The sequence below is a fragment of the Acomys minous genome (genome assembly GCF_964271855.1).
Source record: "Acomys minous genome assembly, chromosome: 6".
NCBI lineage: Eukaryota > Metazoa > Chordata > Mammalia > Rodentia > Muridae > Acomys > Acomys minous.
In genome coordinates, this window is record NC_140487.1 from 43,028,916 (window position 1) to 43,052,130 (window position 23,215).

Genomic DNA, 23,215 nt, shown 5'->3' on the forward strand with positions numbered 1-23,215 from the left:
ACCTATGGTCACCAGTTTAGCTAGGCTGGCTGGCCAGTGCCCCAGAGACCCATCTGTCTCTGCTTCCCCAGCCCTGGGATTACAAACATGTCCACTACACCCAGATGCTTTTTATAGATTCTTATGCTACAAAACAAACTTTACCAACTGAGCTACCTCCATAGCCTTGGGCTCATTATAAAGAGTCCAGCTGGCTCAGCCCTGATCAGCACCCACCCAGGCCTGCCCGCTGCAACCATGGGTGCTCAGGCTACATAGTCATGGCTACTACCCAAGCCACTTGTACAGGTCAGGTCTCAGAGAAAGCAGCTGGTTCAAGGGTTAAGTAAATGGTCCAAAATGTATCTATTTCAGTAATTTTCCCTAAAGCATTCCGGAAAAAGTGCACTAATGATTTACGCTAATGCCCATTATAAGATGGAGAGATTTATTTTTGTGCTTGTGAGCATTTAAGAATCTTAACTACCCTGTGTCAGCACAGAGGACAGTGAGTCAGGGCCCCTCTTGACTGTCTTCTGTACAGTCCCTATGACTGCCCCATTCAATAGAAAAACAATTAACAGCAATGACTCTTCTCTTTTGCCTCATGGGAAATCCATCATGAAGCTACTAACCCAGTGAGCCTTCAATGACCAGACTGGAAGAAAGGAATGAGTGAGAGGGGTATTCCAATATTCTAGGGAGGGTCGAAGGAGTTAACACATTCTTTACAGTTAGTCTTTCCTTTCTCCCGCCTCCCTCAGTAGCATAACCTCCCAGGCCCACATCAACTGCTATCTGAATTCCAAAGCCTCAGAGGCAATCCATTGATTAAAGTCATTCCCTTAGGGGTAATGGAAGCAGCAATAGTGGATTAAAGACTGATGGGATAAAATGATAATATCCCAGCCATAAATGGCTCCCAAGAGAAGCTACGATATACCCAACCTTCAAAGATACTGATTTTAGAATTAATCCTATAGCTCATGTGCCCCCAGACAAGGTGTAATTAGGAAGCATGTGAGGGATAAAGACACAGAAAGGCAGGAAGGAAAGAAGGAAGGAAGGAAGGAAGGAAGGAAGGAAGGAAGGAAGGAAGGAAGGGGAGAAACAATACTGTGAGCAGAAATGAGATGCTGTACTTAGGGGAAGAAAATCTACTCTACAGAAACAGAAACTTTTCTTCCCAGGACAAGGGATTCTCCCATTCACAAGTCAGATAAATCCCAAGGCCTTGAACAGCCGATGGAGGAGTTGTACCCCATGGAGTACCCCCTGGGCCCTCCCTGCAACAGCACGGTGGTCCTTACAGAACAGGTCATGTCTTGCTTGTCTTGTCCCAGGGCTTGTGTTTTGGGGTTTTGCTTTGGGGAAGCTTTGATTTCCCACAGTGTCAAGCTGATGGAGAATCTGAATAGTGTGATCTGCTCTGCAGTGGGTATTCCACATGAGTGTGCAGAATCTGAATAGTGTGATCTGCTCTGCAGTGGGTATTCCACATGTGTGTGCAGAATCTGAATAGTGTGATCTGCTCTGCAGTGGGTATTCCACATGTGTGTGCAGAATCTGAATAGTGTGATCTGCTCTGCAGTGGGTATTCCACATGAGTGTGCAGAATCTGAATAGTGTGATCTGCTCTGCAGTGGGTATTCCACATGCGTGTGCAGAATCTGAATAGTGTGATCTGCTCTGCAGTGGGTATTCCACATGCGTGTGCAGAATCTGAATAGTGTGATCTGCTCTGCAGTGGGTATTCCACATGAGTGTGCAGAAAGAGAGAGAAGGGTTAGGAAAGAGACAGAGGGAGCAAGAGGAAGGGAGGGAAATGAGAAGGGAAGTGCAGGCCTTACTATGTTGTATGAGGTTCTAGCCATCTAGTTTGATTGCTTTTGACTGGCATTTTAATGCATTGTTAATGTAACTAAAGGCCTGACACATTTCTCCTTTTACCTATTTTCCCAACCAATCCCGGAGCTAATAACTTGCTAAGTTGAATTTAGTTAATTTTCAATTTTATATAAACATCCTGAAATCCCATGCTACTGATGGTTTCTTATGGAGCAGTACCCCTGGAGCACCTTCTACCTACTGTACTTAGCCAAAGCCAGATAGGCCTGCAGCCTTACAAGCCCTCTCTGCTTCCCCAGTGGCTTCCCCTCTCCAGCTTCAAAGCCCTCTGTCTCCAGGAGACAGTGGCTTCCCCTCCCTGCACCAGTGACCTGGGTACTCTTCTGCCTGTACCTGTGGTCTAATACCTCTTTAAGACCTTCCCCAGACATGCTATCTCCTGCTGTTTGGAAACACATCTGGGGATGGGGAGGGCAACTGGCTGGGGGATAGAGGAGAAGGAAAGGAGGGGATAAGGGAGGGAACAGGAGGGGAAGGAAGAGGAGGACATGGAGAGAGGACTGGGAAATAGTTGGGGAAGCATCTCTGAGACCAGGAAGGCTCCCAGGAGTCTATGGGTCTATGGGAGTGACTCTAGCTGAGACTCTTAACAGGGGCAGGTATGGAGACTGAAGTTTCCACCTCTTGTAGCCAGGTGGGATTTCCAGTGGAGGGAGAGGACAACCCACCCATAAAACCTTCAACCCAAACTTTGTTCTGCCTACAAGAAGTGTAGGAATGAAGATAGAGCAGATATTGAAGGAATGGCAAACCAATGACTAACCCAACTTGAGACCCAAGCCACAGTAGAGAACCAACCCCTGTCACTATTAATGACATTCTGCTATGCTTACAGACAGGAGCCTAGCATAATTATCTTTTGAGAGGCTTCATCCAGCAGCTGACAGAAATAGATGCAGAGACCCACAGCCAAACAATAACTAGGGGAGTTTTGCAGAAGAGTGGGAGGAAGCATTGAGGGAGCCAGAGGGGTCAAGGACACCACAAGAAGAGTCAACTAACTGGGACCATGGGGGCTCACAGAGACTGAGCCACCAACCAAAGAGCTAGACTCTCTGTACATATATAGCAGATATGCAGCTTGGTCATCATGTGAGTCTCCTAATAATGGGAGTAGGGGGAATCTCTGACTGTTCTCTGCCTTTGGATCCCTGTCCCCTAGCTGGGCTGCCTTGCTGGCCTCAGTAGGAGAGAATGCGCTTAGTCTTGCTGTGACTTGAGGTACCAGGGTGGGTTGGTACCTCTTAGGGACCCTATTCTCTGAGAAAGAGAGAGGGATGGGGAAGGGGGACCTAAAGGGGTTACTGGACGGAGAGGAGAGAGGGAGCTGGTATCAGGCTATAAAGTGATTAAATAAATAAATAAAACCCACACCCTGTATTTGACTTCCTTAGGCAGACACTCAGGAAGCTCTTCCTCTCCTTGTGAGTCAGTTAGTTGTGTTTCACATTACTCGTCTCAGTTTTGATATTAATGAACAAAACCCAAACAAAATCCCAAGTTTACACAAGTTTTTTCAGTGTATGTTGCCTTTACCAGAATAAGATATGTTTAGTGAGAGAAGAAATATGAAGACAGTGGCTTACCAGCAGGCCAGTAGAACTAACCCTCTGCTTGATACTCCACACCTTTAACCCAGAGCAAATGGCCTAGAAGCCTCCACTCAAGGAAAGAGCCACCTGCAGATTTGACCTCTTGGGGTGTGGGAACTTTTTCATCTTTATTGTCCCAATTCCCGCACATAGATATTCACTAATTAATTAAACATCACTCATTATTGAAAGATTCAATTATTTTTATTACCTCATACCAAAGCTTTCCCTAAAACTTTGGGTCATTAAATAATAATGGTTGCCATTTTTTTCACAGTGCCTCTGTTAGAACACACTTTACCTAATGTAATCCTTGTAAGAACCCTTAGAGGCAAAGATTGGAGTGATGAATAAAAGTGATTAAGTAATTTGCCCAAGTTCAAAATGCTGGTAAATGATGGAACTAGTTTTCAAATCCAGATCTTTTTGATTTTAGATAAAAGTTAAAATAAGTTTTAAAAGAATGATCTTCACTGGTTAACTCGCAATTAATCAGAACATCCATTTAAACACAACTCCCCAGGCTCCAAAACTGTGACCTCAAGTAAACCAACAAGCTTCACACAGCTGCAAATGTGGCACACAGGGACTGGCCTCTCCCCCCTGAGGTCAAAGTTGACCTGCCCACTTTCTCCTCACAGCAAGGAAATGTGTATTTTTCATCTGGCCCTAGGGATAAAATGATAGCACATTCATGGTATCCATACATATGCCTGCGCTCTCTCCCTCTCTCTCTCTCTCTCTCTCTCTCTCTCTCTCTCTCTCTCTCTCTCTCTCTCTCTCTCTCTCTCTCACACACACACACACACACACACACACACACACACACACACACTCACATTGTTGCCTACAAATAAATTCCTTTGTGAAAGTGGTCCTTCTACAGTACAGGTGGTTTAGTGGAAGCTGGAAAGGACAGTCACAAACAGCATTCTGACCCTAGCACTGAACATCTAGTGCAGAGCTGCTGGCTGTTGCCTCCTATCGCTTTTAACATCTGAAAGGCAAAGCTGTAATTAGAGCCCACGCAGACAGTCCTAGCACAGCAAACTCTGTCAGCCTGTCCTGCCTTTCTCCACGTGCCCCTTAGGTCCCTGCCATTCTAGATCAACCTCTACCCTAATTTATCCCTGTCAACAGCAATAACTCATTAACCAAGTCTAACCAAGTTTGATTGGATTAAACACATGTTGGCAGCAGTGGATAGGCAGACTCAGTGTTAATTCATTGACAGAAATTTAAGGTTTGACCCTACTCCCAAAGAAATGGACATGTTGTCAGGAAACTGGCAGAGAAGTGGTTTGCTTTTAAGGGGCAGCAGTTTCCAGTATCTGCTGAGGTTAAGGACTCATTCTGAAGGCAGCTATCACAGAAATATGGGGATCCAGTTACCCCCAAGCCTCCATCAGAACCCTTTCAAATGCATTAAAGGTACCTTAGTTCTCTTCACCCCGATGTCCTCTATGCCATGAAGTATACTACCCACCTGGGCCAAAGATACTCAAATTTTCATACATTATAGTTTCATGGCATGATGCACTTCTTGCTAAAGTCTGATCCTAATTATCCCTCAGAGCCCATATCTGGTGGCTTCTTTCTCCATGCTCCCACCATGGTGTCCTACCTCACCACAAAACAAAGGCAACAGAGTGACCATGGGCTGAAGCCAGAGCTTAAGAAAGCTTTTCCTCCTATGAGGCTATTTATCCTGGTGATGGAAACTAATACACTATTATCTTAGAAACACGAAACCAAGAGTAAAACATAATAAAATTAATTTCACTTATTAAAAAGCCCTTTTACCAAAAATGTGCATATTTTAATTTGCATGAGAAAAAATAAACTGAATCTTAAACCACAAATAAAAATCTCTTTTTGCCCTTAAGTATAACGCATATTCGGAGCCACATTTTACTGGCACATCTTAAAATTAATTCAATTTAAAAGTGCTCATTGTTGATAAATAGACAAAAAAAAATCAATGCCAGAAAAGTCATCATTAGACTAATAGTGGTAACATTAAAAATCTTGTCACTGAGGTAGAAGCCATGAACAAGCTCTCTGCAGTAGAACCAAGTCTTTCCTCTGGAATTAATACAACAGAGACCCATAAAAAATTAATCAGGACAAGAATCAATAACTTCTCAAGTGCTAATAAGCACTGCCTTGTTCTGTGATGTGTTGGGCAGTTTATCATGGTTAGCCACATGGAGATTTATGGAAAATCCATAGTTAGAACCAAAGGATGAGGTAATGCACACTTAGTAAATGAAGCCCAGTTACATCTATGCCTAATACTATGAGTCCAGAGCTACAGGATTCATCTTTGATTTCACTACACACACGTACACACAGACACAGACACACACACACACACACACACACACACACACTTTAAGAATGAAAAGAGTCGGCCACGTAAGCAACATTATTAGGGAGATAACTGAGAAACACACAGTGCTGTTCAGAGGAGCATCTGCTTGCTTGGTAGTAGAAGGTAGAAATACACTCTTTAAAAATCAACTATTTTCTGCCTTATTTTACACAAAGATTAACTTTTCCTAGAATATTTTTAATTTACATAAAATACCTTTAGGATCATTTAGATCTTTATTCTCAATCAAGCTGATGGATCTTCAGGTCATCTAAGTAGATAAGTTAATGGGTAATTAATAGTTCATAAATTGTAAGGCCTGACCATTAGGTTATCTCACTGAGTTTCATAGTGTGCCATGTTATTAATTAAAAGCATCAAATTATATGTTTGGTAAATTAATCTTTGAAGCAATATTATAATCACAAAAATATGCCTAATCAAATAGATGGGACCCAATAAATGTTGCCATAAATCTGGAAACATAAAATAAGTATAAGTAATTACAAACAAGTAAATTCTGGTGGACAGTCATTTTTTTTTTGAGTGTCAAAGATTAGAAAGACTGGATAATATAAATAAGATAACTCACTGGTCAGGGTTTAAAATGGCAATAGGTGAAAAATATGAAACAGTCCTAACTTTCTTGATTTAAAAAAAGGCTGCTATAATAACAAACTGGCAAATCATACTTTTTGTGCAAATATGATAGATTATTGATGATAAAGGAGAATTGGAGTTAGGGGGGAGTTAATCAAATAGGTCTGGCAACTGCAATTTATAATGGTGACCTGCCTATAAGACATGCTGGTGCAATAGTAGCACGAACATTGTGGAATTAACCAACAACTCTCTGATTAGAGCTGGAACCCATGCCTGGTACTGCTCAGTGGCCATGAACCTTAGACTGGATAGGCTGTGGGCCTATGGGAAAACCAAACACTATTGTTTCACTTAGGGAACATAATGACTCTGACAACAGTCTGCTATACCCATAAACTCAGCCATCATCGGAAACTAATGCGAACTACCACAGAGACCCACAACTGGATAATGTACAGTCAGAGAATTTGGAACTCTCAGTCCTAAATGGGATATCTCTATGAAACCCTTCCCCTCAGGGCTCAGGCATCTATGGAGAAGAGGAGATGGGAAGATTGTAAGGGCCAGAGGTGATAGAGGACTCCAAGGAAACAGTGTTTTCCAGCCAGGACAGGATTGACGCACATATGAACTCACAGGGCTGTGGCAGTGTGCACGGGGGCTACACAGGTTCGAGCCAGATGAAGTCCCAGCACTGAGATGGGGAAGTGAGCACAGGCTCCCACCTCTAAAACAAGAAGCTATCAGCAAATAACACCTGTTTACAAAGGGAAAATTAGTTTTCTCCAATGGGATCTCCCTGGGTATATTAACCATACCTCAGGGTAGTCCCCATGCCCAGCAGTAGATGGCCAACACAAAACAAATTGAATGATATTTTTTCAGACTTTCTGTTCCATATTGTTTTGATTGGGCATATTTGTCTTATTGATCTTTTGTTTATATATTAGCATTTCCAATTTTGTATTTTCGTGGGTTATGTCTGTGTGTGTACTTCTTGTGGGGGGTTTTTTTAGTTTTACTTGTGTTGTTTTGTTCGTTTGTTTGCCTGTTTTCTTTCTAAAGAGAGGAAGAGAGATAAAGGGTAAGGAGTTGGGTGAGTCAGGAGATGGGAGAAATCTGAGAGAAGTTGAGGAAAGGAAATATCAGAATATACTGTATGAAAATTTTTTCAATAAAAGAGAAAAATGATAGATGATACATAGATAGATAGATAGATAGATAGATAGATAGACAGACAGACAGACAGACAGACAGACAGTCTGGTGAATAATGAGATAGATAAGCTTTGTTTGACATGGGAAACTAACATGCTTAAGTTTACAGACTTCTATACCCACATGTTCATACCCAGTCTGTTCTGTGGCATATGCTAAGTTGTCTTGCAGGTTCTTTTGAAGTGTCCCTCAGACGTCCATTTAGTTTGACAGCGTGACTTGATCATGCCAGTGATGCCAAGCCTCTTTCTACCCATGTTCCATTTTGAAACAAGCCTGAGAAGAAATCTCAGAAGCCAATGGTGTAAACATAAGGCTAAAGGACAAAAGTTCAGCTTATGAAAAGCTGGTGAGGACCAGGCAGAACGTCCTCTTTCCCAGCCAGGCAAACTTTGCCTTAAAGAATAGGAAGACTAGACCACAGTAGCTCAGATGACAGGGCATCTGTCTGCACAGCAAATCTAACAGGTCTACATGGCAGCCCTGTTGATCTCCCCTGCCTGTGAGCATGCTCAACTTGTGGCCATTCTTGCTGTGGCTCTGATGGTAGTGTCCATGTGTCTTTTCACATTCTAAGGAAGGATGTTTTACCTGGTTTGCTTTACAGTTGGAAAGACTTCCTTCTGCTTCTCCCTTGGCAGAGCAGAATCCCACTCCATTCCTGAATCTCTCAGTGTAAAGGCCTCTGGAATTGCTTTCAGGGCAGTAAAACCTGTTCCCAAGAGCTGGTCCTCAGTAAAGGTGGACACAAACACCTGAGCTATACTAAGTGCTAAGAGCAGGGCCCTGTGGTGTAGAAGGTGGCATTAATAGCTGTGTATTAATGAGGTCATCCATGATTCTTTATCATTGCACCTATGGATTGGAGTACTCATTTGCATGTAGTTAGTTCCCTACTCGCCCAGCAAGATCTGCCTCAACAATTTAATTACCTCAGAAACTGTAACTAATTATTAAAGTATAGTTCAAGGTCACAGCTTGTAATCACAGGATAATTATCTTGACTGTATAAATCACATCAGTTTGATGAAATATAAAAGTTACATTGCAAATAAACATCTAATTACACGGCAGGGTGGATGTAATTATTATTAAGTAATCTATCAGAATATGAAATTGCTCCTGGATGTGGTTGTAATGATCAGCCTTGTTATTGCCAGAGATTTTACCTAGCTATTTGTGTATTATAAAAGAAAAAAATTTTTTAAACATGATGTTTTAAAAAAGGAAGGTTTTTAGAGGGTCTGTTTGATTTTGAGTTTTCTATTTATCAAAAAGGATCAAAAATCTTTTTATCAAATCTCAAATGAAAGAACTTCAGAAACCTAAGAGAAAAAGATGTGGAAGTAATTAAGAAACAACAGATACAAAAGCTCCCAATTTGCACACAAGATGTTTACATTCCAAGATCATAGTTTCTATCCAAACAGGGAGCTGGAGAGACAGCTGATATTACAGCACTGGCTGTCCTTGCAAAGGACTTGGTTTTGGTTCCCAGCATCCATAAGGCAGTTTACAACCACCATAACTCCAGTTCTTGTGGATCCAATATCCTCTTCTGACTTCCACATGCACCAGACACATGTGTAGTTTACATCTATACATGCTAAACACACTCCCCACACACACACTAAAATAAATCTAATACAATTGTTTTAGGGCTGTGTGTGGTAGCACATACCTTTAACCCCAACACTGGGGAGGCAGAAGCCAGCAGATCCCTGAGTCCTCCATCAACCTGTTCTATACAGCAAGTTCCAGGTCAGCCAAAGCTGTATAGCAAGACCTTGTCTCAAAACACAGTAACAGTAATAATGTAATAAAATTTAATTTTAAAAATTACTTACAAAAACTTGGAGGTCATCGTTTCTATGTTTTACAAGGAAGCAATCACATGTCCTTTTCCTCATTGGCTTATTCTTCCATAAAGTGAGATAAGGCATCTTATAAAATTAACACAGAAACAGCTGCTGGCACTCATGCTCATTAGCAAGTACAAAAGAAATGAAGGCCAATAGACGCATGTAGAGTGGCTGCCTCTCTGTGTACCATTTGGTTTTACATCATTTTCCCAATTATCTTTGTTCTTATTTCTCTAATTCTATGTACTAACTTTCATTCATTTTGGACTCCCATGAGTTTGTCTATTTGCCATACATCTAAGAGCATTCTTTACTGTCTCTTCTGTTACTCCAAAAACATTATAACCTCTATAAAACGCTCAATTTTAGATCAACCAAGGTTGAGAAAACAGGAATAAAGTACTGTTTTTTCAGAAGGAAGGAAGGAAAGAGAAGAGATTGGGAAATTTAGACAAACAGGGAAGCAGACAAAGCAGGTGAGGCGAGACCACAGGAGGGAGCTGAGACAGTGGCATCCACTTCCTATCCCTCCAAACCAGGCCAGCACAACTGAGGGAAACTCCTCCCATACCTATGAGAGAGGACCTGTGGCAAAGCTAGAAGATGCCACCGAACCATGAGACTAGAAAGAAAATAGTTAACTACTTAATTGATCAGCAAAACACCAGCCAAGACTGGAGTCCTGCAGCAACATCTACAAGGTTGTAGGGTGGTAACACCAGCCAATGTTGGCAGTGGCAGGCAGAGGGGCCAGCTAATATGGACAGAGGGCAATCTCAGCTACACAAACTAACACATAAACAGCATGCAATTATGTCAATGGTGGCTCCAGGGACCAAGCACAGAATGCCTTCACACTGTGCCTGGACCCTGAAAATGCTTAGAGAACTTACCAAGCTGTCCAGTGTCTGCTGTAAGCCCTACAAAAACCCTCAGCACCTCAGTAGGATTTCTCTCTCTTGGAACCCCACCCCACTCCCATTCTTGGAAATGTCTCTCACTTTTCCTTAATATAACCTGCTTCTGTTTGCCAACTCCTGTATGTGTGCACATCCTTTAACCATCATCAGTGTGAGACAAACCCAATGGCCCACTGCTTCCAGTCGATATTTGTTACTGTTGGGTGTCCAGTGTTTTAGTCCCTGGGTCAAGGTAAGAAAGACCCTTCTAGTCTCAAAACTTTTCATCTCTTTCCTCCAGTTTCTCTTCCTCCTCCAGGGAATTCAACCAGAGTTAAGGGAGAGACCAACCTCCACCTGGCAGCTGGCAGAAGCACTGTGAGTTATCTCAGTGCTGAGAGCCCCAGGGGCTACACTGTGAAAAGCTGTTCATGCCCACTGTTATGGGACATTTGATGTCAATTCCATATATATATATATATCAAGTTCAGCCCCTAAAGACACTGCTTTGTGATCTTAGGCACACTAAAAGTTATTTAAACAAAAATTTTTCATCAATATAAGCAAAGCTAATATGAACTCATATAAAGCAGCATCCCCCTCCCCTACTCCTCAGAAAAGGGGAGCCCCCTACACCAACCCACCCCAGTACATCAAGTCACAACAGGACTGAGTGCATCCTTTTCTACTGAGGCTTGGCAAGGCAGCCCCACCAGGAGGTCATGATTGAAAAGCAGGCAACAGAGTCCATGTCAGAAACAGCCTCTGCTTCCCTTACTAGGGGACCCACATGAAGACCAAACTGCTCATTGGCTACATGTGTGTAGGAGGCCTCGGACGAGTCAAGGGATTGCATGGTCCTTGGTTGGTGTTTCAGTGTTTGTAAGACCCCCTGGGCCTAGGTTATTTGACTCCATTGGTCTTCTTGTGGAGTTCTTGTCCTCTCTGGGTCCTTCTATCTTTCCCCTCCCTACTCTTCCACAAGGCTCCCTGTGCTCTACTATGCCTAATGTTTGGCTGTGAGTCTCAGCATCTATTTCAATCTGCTGCTGGGTGGAGCCTCTCAGATGACAGCTATGCTAGGTTCCCATCTGAAAGCATAGCAGTGTATCCTTAATAGTGTCAGGGATCAGCTCTCTCCCATGGGGTGGGTGTCAGGTAGGACCAGGCATTGGTTGGACATTCCCTCAATCTCTGATCTATCTTTATCCCTGCACATCTTGTAGGCAGGGTAAATTTTGGGTTGAAGTTTTTGTGGATGGGTTGGTGTTCCTCTCCCTCAACTAGAAGTCCTGTCTGGCAAGGAGATGGTCTCTTCAGTCTCTATGACCCCCACTACTAAGAGTCTCAGCTAGAGTCACACCCATATGCTCCCAGGAACCTACCCTGTCATAGGTCTCCAGCTTCCCCCAGAAATGTCCTTACCCTCGGTTCCTCTTCTATCTCCAAGCCCTCTAGTCTTCAACCCTGCTCTCCCTACATGGCACATGCCGAGATGTTGAACATCTCTTTAAGTGCTTCTTGGTCATTTGAGGTTCCTGTTTAGATGCATTGAGAATTCTCTGTTCATATCAGTATCCCATTTTTTAATAGTATTATATGGTTTGTTCATGTCTATTTTCTTGAGATCTTTATGTATTTTAGAAATTAGCCCTCTATCAGATATGAAGTTGGTGAAAATCTTTTCTCATTCTGTAAGCTGTTTTTTTGTCCTGTTGACAGTGTCCAAATTGGGAACCAATTTACCTCAAGACCCAGCTATACCACTCCTGGGCATATAACCAAAGGATGCTTCATCCTACCACAAGGACACTTGCTCAACTACGTTCTTAGCAGCTTTATTCATAATAGCCAGAAACTGAAAACAGCCTACATGTCCCTCAAGCAAAGAAAATGTGGTACATTTACACAATGGAATATTACTCAGCTATTTTTTTAAAAAGTGAAATCATTCCTTTCGGCCACAGCAGCCATCTTGCAGTAACTCGCCAAAATGACAAACACAAAGGGAAAGAGGAGGAGCACTTGCTATTGTTCACTAGGCCTTTTAGGAAGCATGAAGTCATTCCTTTGGCCACATACATATGAATCTACCAAAAGGGTGATACTGTAGACATCAAGGGAATGGGTACTGTTCAAAATGGAATGACCCATAAGTGTTATCAGGGCAAAACCAGAAGAGTCTACAATGTCACCCAGCAAGCTGTGGGCATCATTGTGATCAAGCAGGTTAAGAGCGAGATTCTCGCCAAGAGAATCAATGTGCGCATTGAGCACACCAGGCACTCTAGGAGAGGGGACAGCTTCCTGAAGTGTGTGTAGGAGAATGACCAGAAGAAGGGAGCCAAGGAGAAGGGCACCTGGGTTCAGTTGAAGCGCCAGCCTGCACCACCCAAAGAAGCTCACTTTGTGAGGTCTAATGGGAAGGAGCCTAGCTGCTGGAGCCCATTTCGTTCGAATTCATGGCCTAAAGTACAAAAGAAATAAAGGACCTGGACTATAAAGTGTTTTTCTTTTAAAAAAAAAAAAAAAGGAGGATCTTGACATTTGCTGGCTAGAACTAGGATAGGAAAAGTTCTGTCTAGGTCCATCTTTAAACACTTGTATTTGCATACACTATCAACATCCACATTTAGACCACAGAAAGCCTTTATCATCTCTATGAACATAACCCAAGGACGGCTTTGCCATCCCCATAAGTCTGATGCGTTGGGGTTCTTGATATGGTCACGTTCATGTCAGTAACACATTCACTCAGGATTCCATCCGCTCTACACATTCACTCAAGGCTTGCTCAGCTGCCTACACTCAATGAAAGGGAGTCTAGGGTACAGCTCAGTAGTAGAATATATTGAGTCATATACTTGGCACCGGCTTTACACAAGTTGAAAACACTGTTCAAAGACTAGCTGGAGGAATCAGAGGTTCAAGTATAAACACTAGTATCGGCGTGCAGTCATGAAGCCTAAATGTCTGATAAACACACATACTACAACACAGAATAATGCCATGTAAGGAAAAAGGTAAGTCAAATGCAATTTGCTCATATTTAAAATTTTTATATTCTAGATTTAATATACTAGAAGGTCCTTAAGTAATGAAAAGAAACCAGCTACTCATGTATACGACCATGATGATTGACTCAAATTTACCAAGCTTAACCACAGAGACCCAGAAGAGTCCAAAGTACACTGTGCCATACGGTACTAGCCCACAGTAATGGGCAATTGTCCACATGTTAAAGCTGGTCTGCCACTTTTGCAGCAAGTGCAGCGGTGTCAACTAAGGACAGCTGGATAACAGTAGGAAGAACCCCGGAAAAACAAGTTACGAACTCAAGATTGTTCACTGTTTGTGATTTGGCAAGTTACTGTCTCTATACTGTTTCCTCACTTTCCAAGAACAGACTGGCCTGCCTGCCTCTTGCTTCACAGGGCTGGAATATGCATGAACTGTCATGGGCTTCCGTGGACAAGCTCCCTGGTCCTTGCTAGTCAAGCCTCCATGTGGACGTTCTCCCAGTTACTATTCCTACATGGAGCTGCCAAGTTGGTAATAAGAAGTCAGATTAGTAGGAGTACTACTCTCTTAACAAAGACGAAATGTCAGAAAGGGAAAAACTGGAGGGGGGGAAGCTTTTACATTTCCAAATGGCATTAAAAGTCAAAACTATGGTTTCAAACCCTCATATGCTAAGCCAATGTGTCAGCACTTCGTGACCAGGAACAGATAGTCCTGCTCCAGTGATGGCCTCTCCGCCCAGACAATTCATACATGCATCTCCAGGGAAGCAAAGGAGGGCATGTATGCGTTCTGGGCATTTGTATCCATCTCAGTGCACATCTGTTTTCCTTGTGCCTAATTTGACATGTGTAGGGACAAAATAAGACAAGACAGCTAGCTACCTCATACCTACCTTCTCAGCAGATTCAGGTGCCACAGTAGAGTATGGCAGAGACCACAGGTTCTAGATACAGTCCCCAAAAACCAGTGGCCAACTCAGATCCTACAGTCATCCAACCTTCTGATGCTTATCTACCTATACAGGTGGGCATAATGATAGGGCATAATGATAGGACCTCCTTAAGGAAACCAAATGATAAGGCACTATGCAGTGGTAACTGATATCTTGTCTTCTTGAAAACGGCCTGGGTGTAGTGTTACTTGCTATACATGTCTGACTCAGGAAAATATACATGTTTAGAAATGGTGGCACCCAGGACACAACCAGGAGTATAACCAACAAGGTCATTAGTAACCTGATGGCCTAGTTGGCTTCAGCTATCAACTTGATACTGAGAGTCTTCTGAGAGAGTCTCAATTGAGGGACTACCCAAATCAAACTGGCCTATGGCCATATCTTGTTTTGTTTTGGTTTTCGGTTTTTCAAGACAGGGTTTCTCTGTGTAGTCCTGGCTGGCCTAGTACTCACAGTCATCTGACTGTCTCTGCCTCTAGAGGATTAAAGCTGTGGGCCACCACACCCAGATGGCCATGTCTTGATTAATAATTGATGTGGGAGGTCAAAATCAAACCAGTTTGCCCCATTCCTCCATGGTTTCTGCTCCACGGTCTTACCTTGAGTTCTTGCCTTAACTTCCTTCAGTGATAGCTTAGAAGTGTAGGCTTAAATAAGCCCCCTTTTCCCCATTTATAAATGGTCTCAACAGTAAATTGACCTCAACCCAAAAGTATCTGGCATCATGCTAAGCCTAGAGGGAGAAATGACAGGTGTCTTAAGATGATCACAGGTTTCAGGAAGGGCACCTGCTCTCTTGAGAAATCCTTCAAGGACCTGGGGGAGGTGAAGAATCTGAAGGAGAAAGAGTCCAATCAGGGATAACATATTCGAAGACACAGACAAAAGAAATATCAGAGATGGAGAAGGACGTGGAAAGTTGTGATTTAGACAGGTGGGTTCCAGGAAGCTGAGGCAGGAAGAAATGAGTAAAGCAACATAGAAAGATTGTAAAGAATTAAAAGCACAGAACAGCAGAGCCAGCTGTCTTCATAAGGTCAGCATGCCTAAAGGACAGCAAAGAACCTTAGCCACTCCCAGTGAGGTGATGGCAATAAGAAGGAAGGGATCAAAGGGAGGGAGTCGGGAGAGACATTGTTACGCCACAGGTCTACCCTAGTGAGTGAGGGAACTAACTGGAAGTGGAAATCTAGAAAAACAAAGGCAAGGAGACTGGTTCCTGCATTTGTGAGCACAGGAAAACAGGAAAGAACACCATTCCTAGGAGGAAATAGCATTTGGCAACTGAACATATCTAAATATTCAAGCAGGGGTCAGGAGAGATGTCTTAGTGGTTAAGATTACTGGCTGCTCTTCCAGAGGACCTGGGTTCAATTCCTAGCAATCATATGGCAGCTCATAACTGTCTGTAACTCCAGTTCCAGGGGATCTGGCACCCTCACACAGACATACAAGCAGCAACACATGAATGTACATAAAAACAAATATTTTTAAAAAATAAATACTCAAGCACAGATAGCCAACACAGTGAAGTTGCTGTCCAGGGGCTCCATACAGGGATCTGGATGGACATAGAGATTCTACAGATGAGAGCAAGCCTCAGTCACAGAGGCAGAGAAGGTCACAGCCAGGCAGAACATACAGTAAAAAGGAAAAGGGCCTAGAGCAATCCCTAAGCAACAGGCATATAAAAACTAGACTCAATGATTCCATAGCTTAACCAGATGGTGGGCAATGAGAAGCCAGGAAAAAACAGGGAGTGCACACTTCCAAGAGACAATACCTCAACTACTCAGCAACAGACAGTCATTGAAAAATAGGTAGCATGTCAAAAAATAAAGTCACAAGAGTTTTCATATTGTGATCCCTTTCTGTAAACCCAAGCCAGAGTTTTGAGTGCTGTCAGCATGCCAAGACTTCTTCGGGTTTTTTTTTCCCCTGTTATCACATTTTGCTTTCAAAATAGCCCTAGGAAGCAGATTCAGTTTCTAACCATCATTTTACAGATAAAGGAAATAAGACCCAGAAACAATTATAGTTTCTAAGGTCTCAACTAATACATGGCAAGTGAGGAAGCAGGAAAGTCCCCTGGCAGGGAAAAATCTTGAGAACACACACTAAGCCTGAGGTGCTGCACTACAACTGGTAAGATGGAAGAAAAGATGAAAAAATTTCCCTCTAGAATTCTAGCCAAAACTATATATAAGCCCATTGCCTTTTATGAACACTGTCTGCAGTTTGTTTGTCTTTTTGTTGGTAGAAAGCATGAGATTCTGGTTCAAGAATGAAAAATCCTTTAAAAGAAAAAAGAAAGTATACACAAAGCCCCAATATTCAGAAGCAGATAATGATAGTAATGGATAGTAATACATCATTGTTTTAAAAAATCTATTAAAATATATGTTCTGATGAATACTTTCAACCAGGAGTTCCTAAGTGTACTTGCAACCAAATTACTTTATTGGGTCTGGTGGTCTGGATGAAAATGGCTCCAGTAGGTTCTGTGGTGATTTGAGGAAAATGGCCCCAAAGACCCATAGGGTGTGGTACTATTAGGAGGTATGCCCTTGTTGGAGTAAGTGTGGCCTTATTGGAGGAAGTGATCACTGGAGACAGGCTTTTAGGTCTCAGATGCTCAAACCACACCCAGTGTGGCTGTCACTTCCTGTTGCCTGCTGATCCAGATGTAGAAGTTTCAGCTTCCTCCTCAGCACCTTGTCTGTCTGTTAATGGACTAAGCCTCTGAAACTAAAAGCCAGTCCCAATTAAATGTTCTCCTTTATAAGAGTTGGTGTGGTCACGGTGTCTCTTCACAGCAATAAAACCCTAACTAAGACAGGTTCATATATTTGAATGTTTGGATCCCAGCTGATGGACTGTTTAGGGAGGATTAGACGGTGCAGCCTTGCTGGAGAATGTGTGTCGCTGAGCGTGGGCTTTGAGGTTTCAAAAGCCCATGCCAGTCCCAGTCTCTCTGTGCCTCTGTCATGTGAATCAAATGTAAGCACTCTGCTACTCACTCCCCCAGTACTATGCCTGCCTACCTGATGCCATGCCCCCTTCCATGATGGTAATGGACTCACCCTCTGAAACTATAAGCAAGCCTTCAACTAAATGCTTTTATAAGTTGTCTTGATCATGGTGTTTCTTCACAACAACAGAAAAGTAAGTTTCTTGCCCCTGCATTAGCTGCCTGGGAGCATTGGCCCTGAGGCAAGAGCATGGGAAAGCTGAACCTGCTCCTTTAATGGCAGTAGTGGGCAGGAGAGCTGGCCCCACCTTTTACCTGGGGTGGGGGGCAGGAAGCAGGATAGCTGTAGGGCATTGGGATCTCCATGACACAGGGCAACAGCAGGACTTCTGAGAGGAGTCACAGTACTGATCAGGCAGCAGAAGACAGAGTCCTCGAACCAGACCAGTGACTCACTTCGCTAAACATTTGCAAGTGAAGCTGTCTGGGGAAAAGGGTGTACAGTGTGACACACCACAGCTTCCATAGAGCTATTTGTTTGTTTAGTTGGTTGGATTGTTTGTTTGTTTGTTTTGGGGGAGGCTGCAAGGGAGAAGGGTAGATATGGAGCGACAGGGAGATGAGTGGGACTGGGGTGCATGGTATGAAATTCACAAAGAATAAAACATTTACAAAGTAACATGTGAGTTTGGGGGGAGGGTTGTTTTTTTTTATTTTTGTTTATTTTGTTTATTGGTTGTGGAGTTTGTTTGTTTTATTTTGGTTGTACATTACTCTACAGAATGGAAAAGAATGTGTTTTTCACCTCTCACCTTGCAGCCTTTTGAAGGAAGATGAGTAGTGAACTATAAAAATAAAAGTACCAGAGATTCATGTCAAAAATATGCAAGGGCACGGTAAGATAAAAATGGACTTGTTTGTGGTTACTGGAGGGGTCTGAGGAGGTATCACTGGATCCACACTGAGTCTATGCTCCCAAGTCTGCCTTTCCTTTGACAGGGCAGCCAACAGAACAAATGTACATAATTCTATACTCATGTATATACATACACATGATCCTTCACAGAATTTGATGTGAGTGGGACTCACAAGGCTAGTTTCAAAACACTGTAAGTTTAAAATTTTTAGAATTAATTATTGTGATGGTTATTCTTGGTTGTCAACTTGACTACATCTGAAATCAACTAAAACCCAAAAATGGAGGTTATACCTGTGAGAGATTGTTTTGCTTAATTTAAAGTAGGAAGATCTACTTCTAATCTGGATATAGAAGGTAGGATGAGACACCTTTAATCCAGATATTTTGAGTGGGAAACATCCACCTCTAGTCTGGGTCACACCTTCTTCTGGAAGCCTATGTAAGAACATGCAGGAAGGAAGCTTTTGTTCTTGGCCTGCTTGCTCTTGCCTTGCTGGCAAGTCCATTGCTTCATTGTCAATACAGCCTAATTCTTCAGGATTCCAGTGTATACTGAAGAGGAGCTGAAAAAACCAGCCTTGTGGACTGAGCAACTATTGGATTCTTGGATTTTCCATTCAGAGCAAGCCATTGTTGTACTTGCTGGACTGGAGACTATGAGTCATTCTAATAAATTCCCTTTCTATATATTGAGGGAATACATTCTCTAAGTTTTATACTCTAGAACGCCCTAATACAGTTACAGAGTTATAGGATTATAAGAAAGTAAATATGTGCTCCCTCCCCATGGTGGGAGCATGTTAAAATTTTTCCCAAAGAAACTATTCTGAAAGGACAAACAAATGACTTCATGTTTTTGTGGTTTCTAATGTGCTAAGGTAAAGACTCTTGTACAATTTGATCACACTGCTTTTATCACTAGTCGTGCACACACTCTGAATTACAGTGACTGATGCTAGTCGGGTGTGTAGAGAATTATCTAAGGTACAATGCCCAATAGGACTGTAGGGTGAACTTAGTTCTTCCAACAAGGCCAAGAGCATAAATCTGTGGCTGTGCCTCCTTTCTGAGGACAAATACAAGTGTTCTTACTCTGAGCATGTCTAAGTCCTCCCATTATGGGAGCTGTGCTAAATTGATGATCTACATGAGTGGCTCTCACCTTCCTAATGCTGGTACCTTTACTACAGTTCTTCATGTTGTGGTGGCCTCCAACCGTAAATTTACTTCATGGCTACTTCATAACTCTAATTCTGCTACTGTTATGAATCATACTGTAAATATTTGATATGCAGGTTATCTGATCTACAACCTCCAAAGAGGTCATGACTTATAGGTTGAGAATTGCTGGTCTACAGGTTCGCAGCACCTTTGCCAAGCATCAAAACAAAACTGATTGGTTTCAAGATTTTCTTAATAATGTATTGTTTTGGTGCTGAGTAATTTATTAACAAAACTATTAATACCTGAAATGTTTTCATCAAGTTTTGCAAAAATAGCATAAATATTTAAAATGCCGTCTACACAGGCTTGCTGCCAGAAGAAAGCAAGTCCATTACATAGAACTTTATAGAATATTTATAAGACCCAATTTAACACAGATCTAGGCAGTCAGCCAAAGTGCAAAAGAGTTGCTTCTTTTTATAATTTAAACTTTAATGAAATTCAACAAAACAAAAAGGAAGAAATTTGAAATAATGTTAAGTCTTCAAGAGCAGTCTTCTTGAGACTGTTCGGTATATCCAGAGGTGCATTTCATGCTGTTTCCACTTTTTCCTCTTCCCAAAGAATTCCTCAAATGCCTTCAAAATATGCCAATCCAAAATTGCCGATCTTAGTGGGTTTCAGTTTTATCAGCTTACTAAAGTAAGCAGAGGACTTTAGGAAAGAGTCATGGCCTTAAAGTAGTCCTTAGAAGTGAGGATAGAGAATACCAAATTGTTAGACAAATTACATACACCAACAGTGGACAAAGCCATGTGATACTAGGAAAGGCTTTGCAGCCTGCTTCTTGCACTATCCTCTTGAGAGGACTACCACTGTATACATAATGCCTTGCCCCTGCATAGCCACTTAAACTTATTACACTCAAGAGTATTGCAAGATGGCTCATGCCTAGTCTTCTATGGTTCAGTAATTTATTGGGAAAGATACTGTATAGATTGTTTGAATTGAGATGAATCTTATGATTGAATGAATTGTATGCATTGTTTTTTTTAAGGTTCAGACTTCAGGCCAGTTAAAGGAGTCATTTACCTAATAAAACAAAAATTGTACTTCAACATATGCCCTTGTGAGGCTGCAGGTTGAAGTCTACATATGCCCTTGTGAGGCTGCAGGTTGAAGCCTACTTCCAGGAATAAACTGGTATAGTCATTGCCTTTCCATTTATTGTCACATTTAAAATCTAATCTGTTTAAAATATATAACTGAGCTTAACAAAAAGAAAACTCCAGAAGCCAAGAATAATAAGACAAGCCCGAAAGTTATTGCGTTTATTCTGATTATCCGGTTCCTTTGGGCTAGGATTCCTCTGTGCCTATGCAAGGGTCTTAATGCATGACCTCTTTCTGTAGCAGATAAATGTTGAGCCCTGCAGATAAAATGCAGAATCATGAAAGCTGCTCCATGGGCCAGCAAGACAAAGATACTACCATTCGGGATCTTGTACTGTATCTGCAGAGCAGGAGCCCCAAGCAAAGAAATGGCCTTTGAAACCCACATGAACCCAATCATCAAAAATCAGAGTACCCTGAAGGGGGAATTCAAAGAACAGAAAAGATAGCATATAGTCAGGGTTCTCCAGAGTAACAGAACTTATAGAATGAATCTCTCTACATATTTAGAAAGGCCGGCTAATTAAACAGTGGTTGGCTATAAATGGAATATTCAAGAATCCAGTTTATGCTCATGTCAAGACCAGTAGATCTGGATGTCTCAGCTTATCTACCACACACACTGGAATTCCAAAGCAGACTCCAGTACCAGTGAAGGAATGGCCTTGCCAGTGAGATCAAGAGCAAGCAGGCAAAGAACAAAAGCTTCCTTCCTTCATGTCCTTATATAGGATTCCAGAAGGTGTAGCCCAGATTAAAGGTGTGTCTTCCCTCCTCAAAATCTGACTGAAGGCAACTGTCTTCCCATCTCAAAGGTCCATATTAGAAGTAGATTTACTTCAAATTAAGAAAGAAAAACTCTCCCAGGTGTGCCCTGCATGTCTGGATTTTCGTTTCTCCCAGATAAAGTCAGCCAAGCTGACTACCAAGATGGAATTGCCACAAGGGCACTGGAATACACATCTACACATTCATATACCATATAGCATATTTTTCAGACCATGAGAAGCATTTTCCTCCAGAATGAGGGGGGTGCTTTATGGTCCGATTGCTGTTTTTACTGTTTTTCTTGTTTTACTGCTCTAAAAAACTGGGTGCGTCTTATGGTCAGGTGCATCTTATGGTCCGAAAAATACGGTATGTGCTTACACATACCAAGCAACTTCATTTTTCCTATTTTTGAGTTGAAGAAACTAATTAGATAATTAATCCACTATCAACGGACTAGTAAGCACTAGAGTGCATATTTGGATCCAGGCTGTACAGTCTAGTTTATATAGCATAGTGCTTAAATAAAGCATTTAATAAGTTGCATTGTTGTACCCAAATAGACAAAAGAGATGAGACCCTGTTGACTGTCATTATTTCACAGAAAAAAAAATTTTAATCAGGAATGAAAGAATAAATGTGTGTGAAAAACTATGAGAAATGGATTTTGTGGCAACATAATGAAAATATTTAGCTTTATGTGCATGCATGAGAAAAAAATTAAAATTTAGTGTTTAAGAATATGAATATGCTTGTGAATTCTAAGAAAAGAAAGAAATTATATCATCTCTGTTTGAATAACCCTTATTCATGTGCTAAGCTCCTATCCCAGCATGACCACATTTGAAGATAGGTTCTTTAAAGAATAACTAAGATTAAATATAAGAGTAGGACCCCCATCTGATAGGACTGGTGACCCTATGGGAAGAGATCCCAGGATCCTGACATGTGCCCACAGCCTATGTGGGAAGTAAACTAACTGCCTGATCATGCTACCTACAACCTTGATCTTGGATTTCAGCCCCAGAACTGAGAAAATTAGTGTACATCATTTAAACTACAGTTTGCAGTGTTTTGTTGCAGCAGCCTGGCATGAGACATGAATAATGATATGGAAAATAGCATGGCTAACTGACATCACACACGAGAGAGAGAGAGAGAGAGAGAGAGAGAGAGAGAGAGAGAGAGAGAGAGAGAGAGAGAGAATACGCTCTGTATGCATCTTGGCCACTTCAGTCAATGACAATTTTTATGTGACAATGAAAGGAACCATTGGCTATTTTGGGGATCTTTCTCATTTTCATGGAACTTTTACAATATCTATCAGTCTCTATAAAATATTTCTGGCAATATTTTGATTGGAATTGCACCAAGACTACTTTCACAATACTGTGCCTTCCAGTTCATGAATGCATCTGGTCTGGGGAAGGTCCAGGACTGTGGCATATGAAAGTCATTTTCCATTTATTTCCATGAGCTTCTGTAATTTTTAGTTCAGTGATCTCATCACTCACTTTTCTTATGACTGGGTATTACTATGATTCTGGTAAATTATTAAATTGCATTTATAATTGTATAATGATGCTCAGTAGAACTATAATTATTAATAACCTACAACCTTGAATACTTGTCTTATTCATTCCAATAGGTTAATTCCTTTATCCAACCTACTATCTGACTATATCTTAGACTGCTTTTAAAGAAATATATAGGAACTGTGCTTCTAAGAACTTGCTAGATTATAGCATGTCACTCTTTGAACTGCACATCTTCTTCAAGAGCACAAAGCACACTGTGCCTTCACCTAC

At 41.8% G+C, this 23,215-nt stretch overlaps 1 protein-coding gene and 1 pseudogene across 2 annotated transcripts in view; one reads left to right on the forward strand and one right to left on the reverse strand.

Moving 5' to 3' along the window:
• LOC311599628 (uncharacterized protein) overlaps positions 1-23,215 on the reverse strand; it is a gene marked incomplete at its 5' end in the record, with an annotated part of 111,987 nt that overhangs the window by 69,970 nt on the left and 18,802 nt on the right. The gene's annotated exons all lie outside the window — the stretch shown is intronic.
• LOC311599848 (large ribosomal subunit protein eL21-like) lies at positions 12,428-12,905 on the forward strand (annotated as a pseudogene). Its single transcript has one exon. The product of its transcript is annotated as a large ribosomal subunit protein eL21-like (transcript).